The following is a 14938-nucleotide window of genomic DNA, read 5'->3' as shown; positions in this document are numbered from 1 at the left end:
AAGCAAGACGTACTAACATGCATCTGCTACCATCTGTACCCGAAACCTTCGTAATCGCCTTCACGCGTCGGACCCGAGTGTCAATTGCTCACATCGAATAAGAAATTCATTTGATATTGACGGCGAGCTTTTTGCGCTGACTCAGCCACTGACGTGCGATCAGTTTGCACAAAACGCTAGGGCTCGTCCGGGATTTGAACCCGGGACCTCCTGCACCCTAAGCAGGAATCATACCCCTAGACCAACGAGCCCTGTGACACGGCGAATGCCAAATATTCCAGGCCCTCGATGTCGTCCAGGGTGCCCTGGAAGTCTCGTGTACGCTGGCGGGATGGGGGCGGCGCGAATTCCCGCGGTCGGCGGCCTTCCTGGGCTACTGGTACCTTCATGTAGAGCTGCCGCTGGGCTCGCACTGCCTGCTGCTGAGAAAGTGATTGCTTTTGCTGATATGACTTGCAATAACGACTGCGCGAAACGCCGCTATCTCGTTAGGGGTGCTACGGCAGACACCCTCTCGAGCACCCCGAAGACTTCTTGAGCCCTCGGCTGTGATGGGCTCCAGGCTGACAAAAGAACTGTCGTGTGTGCATTCGCGGACGAGAGAAAGTCTGAGGCAAGTTCGAGTGAACAAGGATGGACTCCTCGGGTCCGTCGTTTCCGTAGTGTAGCGGTTATCACGTCTGCTTCACACGCAGAAGGTCCCCGGTTCGATCCCGGGCGGGAACAGTATTTTCCTGCCTATGTCGTATTGTCCTCCAATGAGCCACGTCGTGTGTGGATCTGCTGCATGTCCCTTCGTTTGCAAGTACCACATTTATTGAATTTTTTAGTTACGATGGCAACATCACTATAAGTTGTCTGTGAAGTAAGGTGCACACAGGCAGTTTCCGTGGTGTAGCGGTTATCACGTCTGCCTAACACGCAGAAGGTCCCCGGTTCGATCCCGGGCGGAAACACTTTTTCATCACTTTAAGCAAGACGTACTAACATGCATCTGCTACCATCTGTACCCGAAACCTTCGTAATCGCCTTCACGCGTCGGACCCGAGTGTCAATTGCTCACATCGAATAAGAAATTCATTTGATATTGACGGCGAGCTTTTTGCGCTGACTCAGCCACTGACGTGCGATCAGTTTGCACAAAACGCTAGGGCTCGTCCGGGATTTGAACCCGTGACCTCCTGCACCCTACGCAGGAATCATACCCCTGGACCAACGAGCCCTGTGACACGGCGAATGCCAAATATTCCAGGCCCTCGATGTCGTCCAGGGTGCCCTGGAAGTCTCGTGTACGCTGGCGGGATGGGGGCGGCGCGAATTCCCGCGGTCGGCGGCCTTCCTGGGCTACTGGTACCTTCATGTAGAGCTGCCGCTGGGCTCGCACTGCCTGCTGCTGAGAAAGTGATTGCTTTTGCTGATATGACTTGCAATAACGACTGCGCGAAACGCCCCTTTCTCGTTAGGGGTGCTACGGCAGACACCCTCTCGAGCACCCCGAAGACTTCTTGAGCCCTCGGCTGTGATGGGCTCCAGGCTGACAAAAGAACTGTCGTGTGTGCATTCGCGGACGAGAGAAAGTCTGAGGCAAGTTCGAGTGAACAAGGATGGACTCCTCGGGTCCGTCGTTTCCGTAGTGTAGCGGTTATCACGTCTGCTTCACACGCAGAAGGTCCCCGGTTCGATCCCGGGCGGGAACAGTATTTTCCTGCCTATGTCGTATTGTCCTACAATGAGCAACGTCGTGTGTGGATCTGCTGCATGTCCCTTCGTTTGCTAGTACCACATTTATTGAATTTTTTAGTTACGATGGCAACATCACTATAAGTTGTCTGTGAAGTAAGGTGCACACAGGCAGTTTCCGTGGTGTAGCGGTTATCACGTCTGCCTAACACGCAGAAGGTCCCCGGTTCGATCCCGGGCGGAAACACTTTTTCATCACTTTAAGCAAGACGTACTAACATGCATCTGCTACCATCTGTACCCGAAACCTTCGTAATCGCCTTCACGCGTCGGACCCGAGTGTCAATTGCTCACATCGAATAAGAAATTCATTTGATATTGACGGCGAGCTTTTTGCGCTGACTCAGCCACTGACGTGCGATCAGTTTGCACAAAACGCTAGGGCTCGTCCGGGATTTGAACCCGGGACCTCCTGCACCCTAAGCAGGAATCATACCCCTAGACCAACGAGCCCTGTGACACGGCGAATGCCAAATATTCCAGGCCCTCGATGTCGTCCAGGGTGCCCTGGAAGTCTCGTGTACGCTGGCGGGATGGGGGCGGCGCGAATTCCCGCGGTCGGCGGCCTTCCTGGGCTACTGGTACCTTCATGTAGAGCTGCCGCTGGGCTCGCACTGCCTGCTGCTGAGAAAGTGATTGCTTTTGCTGATATGACTTGCAATAACGACTGCGCGAAACGCCGCTATCTCGTTAGGGGTGCTACGGCAGACACCCTCTCGAGCACCCCGAAGACTTCTTGAGCCCTCGGCTGTGATGGGCTCCAGGCTGACAAAAGAACTGTCGTGTGTGCATTCGCGGACGAGAGAAAGTCTGAGGCAAGTTCGAGTGAACAAGGATGGACTCCTCGGGTCCGTCGTTTCCGTAGTGTAGCGGTTATCACGTCTGCTTCACACGCAGAAGGTCCCCGGTTCGATCCCGGGCGGGAACAGTATTTTCCTGCCTATGTCGTATTGTCCTCCAATGAGCCACGTCGTGTGTGGATCTGCTGCATGTCCCTTCGTTTGCAAGTACCACATTTATTGAATTTTTTAGTTACGATGGCAACATCACTATAAGTTGTCTGTGAAGTAAGGTGCACACAGGCAGTTTCCGTGGTGTAGCGGTTATCACGTCTGCCTAACACGCGGAAGGTCCCCGGTTCGATCCCGGGCGGAAACACTTTTTCATCACTTTAAGCAAGACGTACTAACATGCATCTGCTACCATCTGTACCCGAAACCTTCGTAATCGCCTTCACGCGTCGGACCCGAGTGTCAATTGCTCACATCGAATAAGAAATTCATTTGATATTGACGGCGAGCTTTTTGCGCTGACTCAGCCACTGACGTGCGATCAGTTTGCACAAAACGCTAGGGCTCGTCCGGGATTTGAACCCGGGACCTCCTGCACCCTAAGCAGGAATCATACCCCTTTTTTTTTTTTTTTTTTTATTCCAACTACGTACTTTACTGGTGCCGCATTCTTGTTATATCCACGTGCTATAACAGGCGTCTACTCTTCATTGAGGAGCTGCAACCGGGGCTGAGTTCCACCTACGCTTCAGCACGGTCAAAATGGGAGGGCTCGTCCGGGATTTGAACCCGGGACCTCCTGCACCCAAAGCAGGAATCATACCCCTTTTTTTTTTTCCCAAAGCAGGAATCATACCCCTTTTTTTTTTTTTTTACCCCTTTTTTTTTTTTTTTTTTTTTTTAAATGCCTGCAATTCAGTCTCAGCTCATTATAAGCAAATGAAAGCGTAATTATTGTTCCTCTAACAAATATATCTATTGAAAAAAAAAAAAAATATTAAGGAACATCCACAACACAGCCACTTCAAAAGAAGTACACTACTGAAATTAAAATCCTAAAACATGACTATATAATGTAGACTGCTTTGTGAAAAAAAAAAAAAAAAAAAAAAAAAAAAAAAAAAAAAAAAAAAACACGGAAACTTCAGTCCTGGTGTAGAGAAGAAACATACATAAAGGCGGCAAATCCAGGAACAGTATAAAAGAAAATGGCTCACACAGGTGACCTTAGCCAACACCCTCTCTTTCAAATGTCAGGCTAAGCATATTGGCAAAATCATCTCGGAGGCCTGGCAATCGCAAGCGCTGCCAGTAAGCAGTAAGCATGTACTGCCGAAACGCTAGGTGTCCATCCTCTTCATGACAACTGATGACAAAATGTACGAAATGGCCAATCAACCACATGACGGTATGGAGCTTCGTTCGCGGAAAAAAGGAAGAATCGGGCCGGACAATGATGTCAATAGTATAAGCGGCTTCAGCAGACCTAGTGACAAAGGCAAGTTGTTTCCTGAGCCAACGCCAATTAGCAAGGTGCCCACAGCAGGTGAATCGATGTTCAAGGGTATCCACGAGACCACACCGAGTACAGGTGTCCGTGTCAGAAAGACCAATACGGTGCAGTCGTACATTGGTGGGGACCAAATTATTTATTACCCTATACCACGTGGACGCCACGGCCATAGAGTGGATCGGCAGACTAACATTCTTCCAGACGTTCCTCCAGGACACAGATGGAGACGCCAGTTCTATTGGATTGGGACCGGCCAGCCCCTCCCAGCGGGCAATCAAGCCCTTGGTCGTTGGCACCGGTCGCCGCAAGAAGACGTCACCGAGGTAACTCACCGCAATGTAAAATTCCCGAATGTGTTTCAACTTAAAATTTAGGCGTCCGACATCGACAGGTGGAGCAAGGCTCGCCGGACGCACAACAGTAAAAAGCCTGGATGTAATTGAAGTCACTTCTTGCGTAACAATTAGAGTCGTTCGGCGGACGTACAAAGCAGACGCCTTGCGAGTAATGTCAGAGAGGCCCAAGCCTCCGGAGATACGCGGTTTCGTCATTACCTCGTAACGTAACTTGAATAGATGGCCCTTCCATATAAACCTGCTAGACAATTGGCGCAACCTTTTCGCCACCATCATGGGAAGTGGGAACAGCTGAGCAACATAATAAGCTTTACATAGAACGTAGGTGTCTAAAATTCTGACTTTTTGCAAAATGGTAGCAGAGCGCTGCTCATGGACCATCAGAGCCCCCTGTATCTTCTCGGTGACAGATTTCCAATTGAGAGCCGCCATTTTTAGAGGACACCGATCAATGATAATCCCCAAGGACGTATGGCGATCGACAACAGTGGCCCAAGGGACGTCAGCATCGCGAAATCCTCGAATATCAAGGAACTTACATTTACCCTGATTGAGACGCGCTCCAGAGACACGACAGTATGCATCAACTGCCCCTTTCAACAACGGGATATCATCACGTTGACGGAGGAGAACAACGACATCATCCGCATATGCCTTAACCGAGAGCTTCCCACCAGAGAGGGACATACCCTGAAGCTTGAGAGCAATAGTCCGAAGCAGCGGTTCCAGGGACAATACGAATAAAGACATAGAGAGCGGACTACCCTGAGGCACTCCGCGGCGGATAGCAATGGGCGGCGTCAGCTGCCCATTGACTGACACCCGAGCTGTTATTCCCCTATACAAATTGCCAAGAACACCACGTGATGAAGCGTTAAAACCTATTGTACCTAAAACACGATCTAAAAACACATGACTGACGTGATCAAAAGCCTTATGAAAATCAAGGAAGGCAAAGGCACAATGTACGTTTGTAACCGCCGCAACCGAGACAACATCCCGATATTCGGCTACTGGTGTCAGAATAGATCTATCATGAAAACAACGTTGATGTGCACCAATCACACCCCGAAGCAGAGAGGACAACCGGCTATCGAGCGCTCTAGCAGCTGTCTTGTAGTCAAAATTCAGCAATGTGAGCGGACGAAGATTGGCAGCAGATAAACGACCAGAAGACTTCGGAATTAAAACAATTTTCCCTACTTTAAAATCGGCAGGCACATCCATCCCCCTGACAATCTCATTTAAAATCTGCGTAAAAATGCCACCCAAAAGAGGCCAAAAACGGAGATAAAATTCTTTAGGCAGGCCGTCTGGACCCGGCGATTTACTGGACGGAGAGCGAGCAATAAAATCGAAAACCTCATCTACCTGGAACTCCCGGAGAAATTCGCCGTTCGCGTCAGGCGCGATCGTCGCAGTTAGATCCCCAAAGACATCATCCGAAAGAGACTCACCAGAATCATCGGCAGAATAGAGACTAGTGTAATACTGATGAAGAGCACGAACCATTTCCTCCTGTGCAATAAGCTGCCGTCCATCATCCACCGTAAGAGAAGAGATGAAGGAGCGACGACGACGAGTGTGATGCCGTAGCAGGTGGTACAAGGATGTCAGTTCACCTTCAACAAGAGAGTGAGGTTTCGACTTAACTCGCAGACCATCCATCTGTCGTCGTTTAAGGCTCAAGAGCTTGGCTTTAATACGACGAACATCATGGATCCGCAGAGGAGAGGTACCCGCCGCGTCATATAGTTCACGCAGGACAGAGTAGTAATATTCATACGTGTTCTTAAAATCACGCGCCCTTGCAGCACAGTAAAAAATCAAAGTCTGACGAATCTTGGGCTTGGCAAACGCAGTCCACCAAACCAGCAAGGAGGGGTATCGCGGGACCGAGCGAAGACATCGCTCCCACACGCCACTTATAACATCATCCATAGCACTGTCGGCAAGGTGGGAAACATTTAACATCCACTGGGAACGATAAAGTTTTGCAGGTTGGTGACTAAGATTTACAGTTGCAGTAAAAGCACAATGGTCAGAAAAACTAGTAGGAATAACATCGACAGAAAGAATTTTATCACATAAAAAATCAGATAAATAGAATCTGTCGAGTCTACTGCATGAGGACGCGGTAAAAAACGTATATTTCACCAGGGTTGGATATTTGTGTTCCCAAACATCACACAGATGCATCGTACGAACTAAGTCATGTAAATCACGGCAATAATTAAAATTGGGGGACTGGTCTTCAGGGCGTAAAACACAATTAAAATCGCCTCCGAGCAGGAGACTCCGAGGACTCTGGCGCAAAAGATAAATAAGCTCTTCTTTATAAAAGCGCGAGCGAGCCACAGTGTGACCCGAACCAGAGGGGGCATACAAAACAACGAGGCGGAGATCAAAAAGACGACAACCAATCCCACGGCCAGAGTCAAGGAATTCAATGTCAGTAATAGGAATGCCCTCTCGAAAGAAAAGAGCAGTTCCTGTTGAATATTCCGGCGCGACATTAAAAACAGTTTGAAATCCAGGTAGAGAGAGATCAGAAAACAACACTTCCTGCAAGAACACTACGTCCGCACAGGCGTCGTAAATAAACTGCCGCAAAGAGGCAATGCGAACGTCGGACTCAATACGGTTAAGATTTAAGGTAAGAAAGGTGTATGCTTGAACCATAGAGAGAAAAGCGAGAAAGGAAATCACCTACACCGACGCACCAACGTCACAGTCCATAGCAGGGGAGACGGAGGCATCCGTGGGAGGGGGACTGGTACCCCGTTCCGCGGATCCCTTACGCTTCGGTTTTTTACGAACAGCATTAACGTTCGGCTGAACGCGTAACTTGCGTCGGCTGACGGGCAAGGAAGCTTCAGCCGCCGGTGACGTAGGAGGGTCAAGTTCTGTATCCGACACCACCCGCGCCGGTCCACATGCGGGATCCGGGGTCGCGGGGGGAAACTCCGACAAAACGGAATGGTCAACACTTACACTAGCTTCCGGCAAACATGGACTGCACGGAGGCGAAACGTGAGCAGGAAGGTCCGAGGCCGCAACGTTGGACGGAAGCGGAGCAGCTCCGCTGGCAGAGGTATGGGGCAGTGAAGCAGGAAGTTGTCGCGGCTCCACTTGTTGTGACATCGAAGTCGGTTCGGAAGACGGCGCCAACAGGCCCGACCGACGATCCGACTCGAGAGAAGCTGCGTCGGAGGCCGAAGGGGCGCCAGCAGCCGCCACCGTAACCGTTACCTCAGGAGAGCAGGGAGCAGCTACAGTACACAGTGGCTCGGAGGACGCCGGTCGCTCGGACTGGGGCATCTCAGGGAGATCCTCATCCGTACTATTTCCATCGTGTGGGCGACGCCTCTTATTATTCAAAAGTGGCACACCCACCTGAGGGACAGACGGAACAACATCAGATTTAGCACGCAAAGGAGGAAATTCTGTGTCAGGGGTGCGCAAAACCTGTGGCGGAGCGCTACTACCACTGGACCGTGCTACACCAAGAGCAGAACCACCTGCAACGAGGTCAGCGACCGTTAACTTGCGACGCTGTTCGAGAGAATTTTTTAAAACAAAAACCCTCCGCGGACAGTCGGTACGCACGTGACCACTTTCATTGCACAAAAAACAGGTGCCAACCTGACCACTATATGTTACATGGACACGATATCCACCGATCTGCAGGTGAGATGGAATATTCTGCTTAACGTGCATTTCGACTGAACGAATACCACTGTAACATTGCAGGCGATGTTGGCTTGACCAGCGTTCAAGGCGAATGCTCTTTACATCACCATACTTTTGTAGACCCTCCTTAAGATAGACATTATCCACCTCCGGTGGAAGGTTGTAAACACGAACATTGGTATACGTGATGGAAGCATTGGAAAGCAGCACGGTACTTACAGAATCATCCCGATGCCGAAAGAGAACTTGATGACCATATTTAGAAAGAATTTTATCAACCTGAAGTGGGTCCATAAACTTAATAAAGAAAACATACAGTTCGGTATCAAAATAAGCAGTATGCACCTGATCCGAATGAACACCAAAGGTATCTACCAACCAATCATGAATTTCAAGGGAACTAGGTTGCACATGGCGGGTTGACTTGTCAAAAGTAAAACTAACTGTAGCCTGACGAGGAATAACCTGGGACGACATTTTCAAAATATGCGGTCGAAACCGCTACACACAACACACTGAAATAAGGACAGAAAGTAACACAAGGTACTAAACAACGACGGAGAAACACTCACAGAAGTTGCAACACAACACGTAAACAAAAGCTATAGTCCACTATACGTAACGCTACGGCGGAGCGGAAGACTAGGCACGTCCACACTGCACGGCGTCTAAAGCGGAACTAACCCCTAGACCAACGAGCCCTGTGACACGGCGAATGCCAATTATTCCAGTCCCTCGATGTCGTCCAGGGTGCCCTGGAAGTCTCGTGTACGCTGGCGGGATGGGGGCGGCGCGAATTCCCGCGGTCGGCGGCCTTCCTGGGCTACTGGTACCTTCATGTAGAGCTGCCGCTGGGCTCGCACTGCCTGCTGCTGAGAAAGTGATTGCTTTTGCTGATATGACTTGCAATAACGACTGCGCGAAACGCCGCTATCTCGTTAGGGGTGCTACGGCAGACTCCCTCTCGAGCACCCCGAAGACTTCTTGAGCCCTCGGCTGTGATGGGTTCCAGGCAGACGTGTATGTGCATTCGCGGACGAGAGAATGGCTGCGGCAAATTGGAGTGAACAACGATGGACTCCTCGGGTCCGTCGTTTCCGTAGTGTAGCGGTTATCACGTCTGCTTCACACGCAGAAGGTCCCCGGTTCGATCCCGGGCGGGAACAGTATTTTCCTGCCTATGTCGTATTGTCCTCCAATGAGCCACGTCGTGTGTGGATCTGCTGCATGTCCCTTCGTTTTGCAAGTACCACATTTATTGAATTTTTTAGTTACGATGGCAACATCACTACAAGTTGTCTGTGAAGTAAGGTGCACACAAGCAGTTTCCGTGGTGTAGCGGTTATCACGTCTGCCTAACACGCAGAAGGTCCCCGGTTCGATCCCGGGCGGAAACACTTTTTCATCACTTTAAGCAAGACGTACTAACATGCATCTGCTACCATCTGTACCCGAAACCTTCGTAATCGCCTTCACGCGTCGGACCCGAGTGTCAATTGCTCACATCGAATAAGAAATTCATTTGATATTGACGGCGAGCTTTTTGCGCTGACTCAGCCTCTGACGTGCGATCAGTTTGCACAAAACGCTAGGGCTCGTCCGGGATTTGAACCCGGGACCTCCTGCACCCTAAGCAGGAACCATACCCCTAGACCAACTAGCCCTGTGACACGGCGAATGCAATTATTCCAGTCCCTCGATGTCGTCCAGGGTGCCTTGGAAGTCTCGTGTACGCTGGCGGGATGGGGGCGGCGCGAATTCCCGCGGTCGGCGGCCTTCCTGGGCTAATGGTACCTTCATGTAGAGCGCAGTCCCTCGATGTCGTCCAGGGTGCCCTGGAAGTCTCGTGTACGCTGGCGGGATGGGGGCGGCGCGAATTCCCGCGGTCGGCGGCCTTCCTGGGCTACTGGTACCTTCATGTAGAGCTGCCGCTGGGCTCGCACTGCCTGCTGCTGAGAAAGTGATTGCTTTTGCTGATATGACTTGCAATAACGACTGCGCGAAACGCCGCTATCTCGTTAGGGGTGCTACGGCAGACTCCCTCTCGAGCACCCCGAAGACTTCTTGAGCCCTCGGCTGTGATGGGTTCCAGGCAGACGTGTATGTGCATTCGCGGACGAGAGAATGGCTGCGGCAAATTGGAGTGAACAACGATGGACTCCTCGGGTCCGTCGTTTCCGTAGTGTAGCGGTTATCACGTCTGCTTCACACGCAGAAGGTCCCCGGTTCGATCCCGGGCGGGAACAGTATTTTCCTGCCTATGTCGTATTGTCCTCCAATGAGCCACGTCGTGTGTGGATCTGCTGCATGTCCCTTCGTTTTGCAAGTACCACATTTATTGAATTTTTTAGTTACGATGGCAACATCACTACAAGTTGTCTGTGAAGTAAGGTGCACACAAGCAGTTTCCGTGGTGTAGCGGTTATCACGTCTGCCTAACACGCAGAAGGTCCCCGGTTCGATCCCGGGCGGAAACACTTTTTCATCACTTTAAGCAAGACGTACTAACATGCATCTGCTACCATCTGTACCCGAAACCTTCGTAATCGCCTTCACGCGTCGGACCCGAGTGTCAATTGCTCACATCGAATAAGAAATTCATTTGATATTGACGGCGAGCTTTTTGCGCTGACTCAGCCTCTGACGTGCGATCAGTTTGCACAAAACGCTAGGGCTCGTCCGGGATTTGAACCCGGGACCTCCTGCACCCTAAGCAGGAACCATACCCCTAGACCAACTAGCCCTGTGACACGGCGAATGCAATTATTCCAGTCCCTCGATGTCGTCCAGGGTGCCTTGGAAGTCTCGTGTACGCTGGCGGGATGGGGGCGGCGCGAATTCCCGCGGTCGGCGGCCTTCCTGGGCTAATGGTACCTTCATGTAGAGCGCAGTCCCTCGATGTCGTCCAGGGTGCCCTGGAAGTCTCGTGTACGCTGGCGGGATGGGGGCGGCGCGAATTCCCGCGGTCGGCGGCCTTCCTGGGCTACTGGTACCTTCATGTAGAGCTGCCGCTGGGCTCGCACTGCCTGCTGCTGAGAAAGTGATTGCTTTTGCTGATATGACTTGCAATAACGACTGCGCGAAACGCCGCTATCTCGTTAGGGGTGCTACGGCAGACTCCCTCTCGAGCACCCCGAAGACTTCTTGAGCCCTCGGCTGTGATGGGTTCCAGGCAGACGTGTATGTGCATTCGCGGACGAGAGAATGGCTGCGGCAAATTGGAGTGAACAACGATGGACTCCTCGGGTCCGTCGTTTCCGTAGTGTAGCGGTTATCACGTCTGCTTCACACGCAGAATGTCCCCGGTTCGATCCCGGGCGGGAACAGTATTTTCCTGCCTATGTCGTATTGTCCTCCAATGAGCCACGTCGTGTGTGGATCTGCTGCATGTCCCTTCGTTTTGCAAGTACCACATTTATTGAATTTTTTAGTTACGATGGCAACATCACTACAAGTTGTCTGTGAAGTAAGGTGCACACAAGCAGTTTCCGTGGTGTAGCGGTTATCACGTCTGCCTAACACGCAGAAGGTCCCCGGTTCGATCCCGGGCGGAAACACTTTTTCATCACTTTAAGCAAGACGTACTAACATGCATCTGCTACCATCTGTACCCGAAACCTTCGTAATCGCCTTCACGCGTCGGACCCGAGTGTCAATTGCTCACATCGAATAAGAAATTCATTTGATATTGACGGCGAGCTTTTTGCGCTGACTCAGCCACTGACGTGCGATCAGTTTGCACAAAACGCTAGGGCTCGTCCGGGATTTGAACCCGGGACCTCCTGCACCCTAAGCAGGAACCATACCCCTAGACCAACTAGCCCTGTGACACGGCGAATGCAATTATTCCAGTCCCTCGATGTCGTCCAGGGTGCCTTGGAAGTCTCGTGTACGCTGGCGGGATGGGGGCGGCGCGAATTCCCGCGGTCGGCGGCCTTCCTGGGCTAATGGTACCTTCATGTAGAGCGCAGTCCCTCGATGTCGTCCAGGGTGCCCTGGAAGTCTCGTGTACGCTGGCGGGATGGGGGCGGCGCGAATTCCCGCGGTCGGCGGCCTTCCTGGGCTACTGGTACCTTCATGTAGAGCTGCCGCTGGGCTCGCACTGCCTGCTGCTGAGAAAGTGATTGCTTTTGCTGATATGACTTGCAATAACGACTGCGCGAAACGCCGCTATCTCGTTAGGGGTGCTACGGCAGACTCCCTCTCGAGCACCCCGAAGACTTCTTGAGCCCTCGGCTGTGATGGGTTCCAGGCAGACGTGTATGTGCATTCGCGGACGAGAGAATGGCTGCGGCAAATTGGAGTGAACAACGATGGACTCCTCGGGTCCGTCGTTTCCGTAGTGTAGCGGTTATCACGTCTGCTTCACACGCAGAAGGTCCCCGGTTCGATCCCGGGCGGGAACAGTATTTTCCTGCCTATGTCGTATTGTCCTCCAATGAGCCACGTCGTGTGTGGATCTGCTGCATGTCCCTTCGTTTTGCAAGTACCACATTTATTGAATTTTTTAGTTACGATGGCAACATCACTACAAGTTGTCTGTGAAGTAAGGTGCACACAAGCAGTTTCCGTGGTGTAGCGGTTATCACGTCTGCCTAACACGCAGAAGGTCCCCGGTTCGATCCCGGGCGGAAACACTTTTTCATCACTTTAAGCAAGACGTACTAACATGCATCTGCTACCATCTGTACCCGAAACCTTCGTAATCGCCTTCACGCGTCGGACCCGAGTGTCAATTGCTCACATCGAATAAGAAATTCATTTGATATTGACGGCGAGCTTTTTGCGCTGACTCAGCCTCTGACGTGCGATCAGTTTGCACAAAACGCTAGGGCTCGTCCGGGATTTGAACCCGGGACCTCCTGCACCCTAAGCAGGAACCATACCCCTAGACCAACTAGCCCTGTGACACGGCGAATGCAATTATTCCAGTCCCTCGATGTCGTCCAGGGTGCCTTGGAAGTCTCGTGTACGCTGGCGGGATGGGGGCGGCGCGAATTCCCGCGGTCGGCGGCCTTCCTGGGCTAATGGTACCTTCATGTAGAGCGCAGTCCCTCGATGTCGTCCAGGGTGCCCTGGAAGTCTCGTGTACGCTGGCGGGATGGGGGCGGCGCGAATTCCCGCGGTCGGCGGCCTTCCTGGGCTACTGGTACCTTCATGTAGAGCTGCCGCTGGGCTCGCACTGCCTGCTGCTGAGAAAGTGATTGCTTTTGCTGATATGACTTGCAATAACGACTGCGCGAAACGCCGCTATCTCGTTAGGGGTGCTACGGCAGACTCCCTCTCGAGCACCCCGAAGACTTCTTGAGCCCTCGGCTGTGATGGGTTCCAGGCAGACGTGTATGTGCATTCGCGGACGAGAGAATGGCTGCGGCAAATTGGAGTGAACAACGATGGACTCCTCGGGTCCGTCGTTTCCGTAGTGTAGCGGTTATCACGTCTGCTTCACACGCAGAATGTCCCCGGTTCGATCCCGGGCGGGAACAGTATTTTCCTGCCTATGTCGTATTGTCCTCCAATGAGCCACGTCGTGTGTGGATCTGCTGCATGTCCCTTCGTTTTGCAAGTACCACATTTATTGAATTTTTTAGTTACGATGGCAACATCACTACAAGTTGTCTGTGAAGTAAGGTGCACACAAGCAGTTTCCGTGGTGTAGCGGTTATCACGTCTGCCTAACACGCAGAAGGTCCCCGGTTCGATCCCGGGCGGAAACACTTTTTCATCACTTTAAGCAAGACGTACTAACATGCATCTGCTACCATCTGTACCCGAAACCTTCGTAATCGCCTTCACGCGTCGGACCCGAGTGTCAATTGCTCACATCGAATAAGAAATTCATTTGATATTGACGGCGAGCTTTTTGCGCTGACTCAGCCTCTGACGTGCGATCAGTTTGCACAAAACGCTAGGGCTCGTCCGGGATTTGAACCCGGGACCTCCTGCACCCTAAGCAGGAACCATACCCCTAGACCAACTAGCCCTGTGACACGGCGAATGCAATTATTCCAGTCCCTCGATGTCGTCCAGGGTGCCTTGGAAGTCTCGTGTACGCTGGCGGGATGGGGGCGGCGCGAATTCCCGCGGTCGGCGGCCTTCCTGGGCTAATGGTACCTTCATGTAGAGCGCAGTCCCTCGATGTCGTCCAGGGTGCCCTGGAAGTCTCGTGTACGCTGGCGGGATGGGGGCGGCGCGAATTCCCGCGGTCGGCGGCCTTCCTGGGCTACTGGTACCTTCATGTAGAGCTGCCGCTGGGCTCGCACTGCCTGCTGCTGAGAAAGTGATTGCTTTTGCTGATATGACTTGCAATAACGACTGCGCGAAACGCCGCTATCTCGTTAGGGGTGCTACGGCAGACTCCCTCTCGAGCACCCCGAAGACTTCTTGAGCCCTCGGCTGTGATGGGTTCCAGGCAGACGTGTATGTGCATTCGCGGACGAGAGAATGGCTGCGGCAAATTGGAGTGAACAACGATGGACTCCTCGGGTCCGTCGTTTCCGTAGTGTAGCGGTTATCACGTCTGCTTCACACGCAGAAGGTCCCCGGTTCGATCCCGGGCGGGAACAGTATTTTCCTGCCTATGTCGTATTGTCCTCCAATGAGCCACGTCGTGTGTGGATCTGCTGCATGTCCCTTCGTTTTGCAAGTACCACATTTATTGAATTTTTTAGTTACGATGGCAACATCACTACAAGTTGTCTGTGAAGTAAGGTGCACACAAGCAGTTTCCGTGGTGTAGCGGTTATCACGTCTGCCTAACACGCAGAAGGTCCCCGGTTCGATCCCGGGCGGAAACACTTTTTCATCACTTTAAGCAAGACGTACTAACATGCATCTGCTACCAT

General features: G+C 51.9%; 25 non-coding genes across 25 annotated transcripts; 18 read left to right on the top strand and 7 right to left on the bottom strand.

The window, feature by feature from the left end:
• Positions 1–179: 179 nt before the first annotated feature.
• Trnap-agg lies at positions 180–251 on the bottom strand. The gene has a single exon. It is a non-coding gene; the product is annotated as a tRNA-Pro (tRNA).
• A 402-nt stretch (positions 252–653) lies between these two features.
• On the top strand, positions 654–726 carry Trnav-cac. Its single transcript has one exon. It is a non-coding gene; the product is annotated as a tRNA-Val (tRNA).
• Positions 727–883: 157 nt separating this feature from the next.
• Positions 884–956, top strand: Trnav-aac. The gene has a single exon. It is a non-coding gene; the product is annotated as a tRNA-Val (tRNA).
• A 668-nt stretch (positions 957–1624) lies between these two features.
• On the top strand, positions 1625–1697 carry Trnav-cac. Its single transcript has one exon. It is a non-coding gene; the product is annotated as a tRNA-Val (tRNA).
• Positions 1698–1854: 157 nt separating this feature from the next.
• Positions 1855–1927, top strand: Trnav-aac. The gene has a single exon. It is a non-coding gene; the product is annotated as a tRNA-Val (tRNA).
• A 194-nt stretch (positions 1928–2121) lies between these two features.
• On the bottom strand, positions 2122–2193 carry Trnap-agg. Its single transcript has one exon. It is a non-coding gene; the product is annotated as a tRNA-Pro (tRNA).
• A 402-nt stretch (positions 2194–2595) lies between these two features.
• Trnav-cac lies at positions 2596–2668 on the top strand. Its single transcript has one exon. It is a non-coding gene; the product is annotated as a tRNA-Val (tRNA).
• Positions 2669–2825: 157 nt separating this feature from the next.
• Trnav-aac lies at positions 2826–2898 on the top strand. Its single transcript has one exon. It is a non-coding gene; the product is annotated as a tRNA-Val (tRNA).
• Positions 2899–9186: 6288 nt separating this feature from the next.
• On the top strand, positions 9187–9259 carry Trnav-cac. Its single transcript has one exon. It is a non-coding gene; the product is annotated as a tRNA-Val (tRNA).
• Positions 9260–9417: 158 nt separating this feature from the next.
• Trnav-aac lies at positions 9418–9490 on the top strand. The gene has a single exon. It is a non-coding gene; the product is annotated as a tRNA-Val (tRNA).
• A 194-nt stretch (positions 9491–9684) lies between these two features.
• On the bottom strand, positions 9685–9756 carry Trnap-agg. The gene has a single exon. It is a non-coding gene; the product is annotated as a tRNA-Pro (tRNA).
• A 510-nt stretch (positions 9757–10266) lies between these two features.
• On the top strand, positions 10267–10339 carry Trnav-cac. The gene has a single exon. It is a non-coding gene; the product is annotated as a tRNA-Val (tRNA).
• A 158-nt stretch (positions 10340–10497) lies between these two features.
• Trnav-aac lies at positions 10498–10570 on the top strand. Its single transcript has one exon. It is a non-coding gene; the product is annotated as a tRNA-Val (tRNA).
• Positions 10571–10764: 194 nt separating this feature from the next.
• Positions 10765–10836, bottom strand: Trnap-agg. The gene has a single exon. It is a non-coding gene; the product is annotated as a tRNA-Pro (tRNA).
• Positions 10837–11346: 510 nt separating this feature from the next.
• Trnav-cac lies at positions 11347–11419 on the top strand. The gene has a single exon. It is a non-coding gene; the product is annotated as a tRNA-Val (tRNA).
• A 158-nt stretch (positions 11420–11577) lies between these two features.
• Positions 11578–11650, top strand: Trnav-aac. Its single transcript has one exon. It is a non-coding gene; the product is annotated as a tRNA-Val (tRNA).
• A 194-nt stretch (positions 11651–11844) lies between these two features.
• Trnap-agg lies at positions 11845–11916 on the bottom strand. Its single transcript has one exon. It is a non-coding gene; the product is annotated as a tRNA-Pro (tRNA).
• Positions 11917–12426: 510 nt separating this feature from the next.
• On the top strand, positions 12427–12499 carry Trnav-cac. The gene has a single exon. It is a non-coding gene; the product is annotated as a tRNA-Val (tRNA).
• A 158-nt stretch (positions 12500–12657) lies between these two features.
• Trnav-aac lies at positions 12658–12730 on the top strand. The gene has a single exon. It is a non-coding gene; the product is annotated as a tRNA-Val (tRNA).
• A 194-nt stretch (positions 12731–12924) lies between these two features.
• Positions 12925–12996, bottom strand: Trnap-agg. Its single transcript has one exon. It is a non-coding gene; the product is annotated as a tRNA-Pro (tRNA).
• Positions 12997–13506: 510 nt separating this feature from the next.
• Positions 13507–13579, top strand: Trnav-cac. Its single transcript has one exon. It is a non-coding gene; the product is annotated as a tRNA-Val (tRNA).
• Positions 13580–13737: 158 nt separating this feature from the next.
• On the top strand, positions 13738–13810 carry Trnav-aac. The gene has a single exon. It is a non-coding gene; the product is annotated as a tRNA-Val (tRNA).
• A 194-nt stretch (positions 13811–14004) lies between these two features.
• On the bottom strand, positions 14005–14076 carry Trnap-agg. Its single transcript has one exon. It is a non-coding gene; the product is annotated as a tRNA-Pro (tRNA).
• Positions 14077–14586: 510 nt separating this feature from the next.
• On the top strand, positions 14587–14659 carry Trnav-cac. The gene has a single exon. It is a non-coding gene; the product is annotated as a tRNA-Val (tRNA).
• A 158-nt stretch (positions 14660–14817) lies between these two features.
• Positions 14818–14890, top strand: Trnav-aac. Its single transcript has one exon. It is a non-coding gene; the product is annotated as a tRNA-Val (tRNA).
• Positions 14891–14938: the final 48 nt, after the last annotated feature.

This window comes from Schistocerca americana, chromosome 2 (assembly GCF_021461395.2).
Source record: "Schistocerca americana isolate TAMUIC-IGC-003095 chromosome 2, iqSchAmer2.1, whole genome shotgun sequence".
Classification (NCBI taxonomy): domain Eukaryota; kingdom Metazoa; phylum Arthropoda; class Insecta; order Orthoptera; family Acrididae; genus Schistocerca; species Schistocerca americana.
Note: the sequence above shows the minus strand (reverse complement) of the source record. Positions and strands in the feature narration are given on the sequence as shown.